Source organism: Pteropus vampyrus, unplaced genomic scaffold, assembly GCF_000151845.1.
Source record: "Pteropus vampyrus isolate Shadow unplaced genomic scaffold, Pvam_2.0 Scaffold139, whole genome shotgun sequence".
Taxonomy (NCBI): domain Eukaryota; kingdom Metazoa; phylum Chordata; class Mammalia; order Chiroptera; family Pteropodidae; genus Pteropus; species Pteropus vampyrus.
Window position 1 is genome coordinate 1,535,805 of NW_011888920.1, and position 2,456 is coordinate 1,538,260.

Consider the following 2,456-nt stretch of genomic DNA (forward strand, 5'->3'; position numbering starts at 1 on the left):
GAAGAGGAGGCAATACTTCCCAACACATTTTAGGAGGCCAATTTCACTGTGATACCAAAACCTGGAAAAGATAACATAAAAAAAGAAAACTACAGACTAATATCTCTCATGAACACAGATACAAAAATCCTAAATAAGATACTAGCGAACCGAATACAGCAACATATTAAAAGGACTATACACTACGATCAAGTGGGCTTCATCCCAGGGGCACGGGGATGCTTTGACATACAAATTGATTAATGTGTTACACCACATAAACAAATTAAATAATAAGAATCATATGATATTATCAATAGACGCAGAAAAAGCCTTCAACAAGATACAGCATCCATTTATGATCAAAACACTTAAAATCGGTATAGAAAGAAAGGACCTTAACATAATAAAGACCATATATGGCAAACTCTCAGCCTACATTATACTTAATGGTGAAAAACTAAAAACCTTCCCTCTAAGATCAGGAACTGTCCACTATCGCCACTGTTATTCAATATAACATTGATCCTAGCAAGTGCAATCAGGCAAGAGAAAGATATAAAAGACATCCAAATAGGAAACTGTCACTATATAGAAAACCCTAAAGACTCCACAAGAACACTACTAGAAACAATAAGCAAATACAGTAAAGTTTCTGGATACAAAATCAATGCTCAAAAATCCATAGCGTTCTTATACTCTATAACAAAGCTTCAGAAAAGGAAGTGGAAAAAATGATTCTTTTTGCAATTGAAACAAAAAGAATAAAATACCTAGGAATAAATCTAGCAAAACGTGAAGGACCTACATAATGAAAACCAAAAGACCCTATTGGAAGAAATCGAAGAAGATACAAAGAAATGAAAAGATATTCCATATTCGTGGATGAGAAGAATCAACATAGTTAAAATGACCATATTACCTAAAGCATTATACAGATTTAAAGCAATCTCAATCAAAATTCCATCTGCCTTTTATAAAGAAATAGAACAAAAAATCATCAGATTTGTATGGAAGCACCAAAGACCCCGAATTGCCAAAGCCATCCTGAGAAAAAAGAGCGAGGCTGGAAGCATCACTCTGCCCAACTTCATAGTATACTACAAAGCGACAGTAATCAAAATGGCTTAGTATTGGAGAAAAAGAGACACACGGACAAGGGGAACAGAATCAAGAGTCCAGAAGTAAAACCATATTTATATAGATAATAATTTTCAACAAAAGAGCCAAAAACATATAGTGGAGAAGGGAAAGTCTCTTCAATAAATGGTGCTGTGAAAACTGGAAAGCCACCTGCAAAAGAATGAAACTAGACTGTTGTCTGTCACCACACATCAAAATTAACTCGAAATGGATTAAGGACCTAAATATAAGACCTGAAACAATAAAATGCATTGAAGAAAACATAGGAACTAAACTCAAGAACCTTGTACTTAGAGAGGATTTTATGAATTTGACCTCAAAAGCAAGGGAAGTAAAAGCAAAAATAAATGAATGAGACTACATCAAATTAGAGCGCTTCTGCACAGCAAAAGAAACTGTCAGTAAGGTAAAGAGACAACCATCTGAATGGGAATATATATTTGCAAGAGCACCTCTGATAAGGGCCTAATATCCAAAATATACAAAGAACTCATACGACTCAATAACAACAAAAAAACAAAGAATCCAATCAAAAAATGGGCACAGGACCTGAACAGACGCTTCTCCCTAGAGGACATACGAATGGCCAACAAATATATTAAAAGATGCTCAACACTGCTAACCATTAGGGAAATGCAAATCAAACCACATTGAGATACCATCTCATACCTGGCAGAATAGCTGTAATCAACAGGACAAGTAATAACAAATATTGGAGAGGGTATGGAGAAAAAGGAACAGTGCTGATAGGACTGCAAATTGGTACAGCCACTATGGAAAACAGTATGGAGGTTCCCCCAAAAAACTAAGAATTGATCTACCATATGATCCAGCAATCCCTCTACTTTCTATTTTCTCCAAAGACTTGAAAACCCTTATCCGAAAAGAGATTTGCACACCGATGTTCATAGCAACATTATTCACAGTGGCCAGGCTATGGAAGCAACCAAAGTGTCCTACAATAGATAACTGGCTAAAGAAGCAGTGGTACATATATACAATGAAATATTAGCCCTAATAAGAGACGAAATACTGCCATTAGCGGCAACATGGACGGACCTCGAGATAATCATGCTAAGCGAAATAAGCTAGACAAAAAAAGTTGAAAATCACATGATATCCCTTATATGTGGGATATGAACCTAAAAGCAACAAATGAACCGGACAAACAAATAGAGACTCATGGACATGGACAATAGACTAGTGGCCATAAGGGAAGTGGGGACGAGGAAGGTAGATAGGTTTAAAGGGGTCAGATATGTGGTGACAGAAATAAATCTACCTATGGGAAGTGTACAAAGTGGAAATATGTATACACTTACTGTTAAAATGTA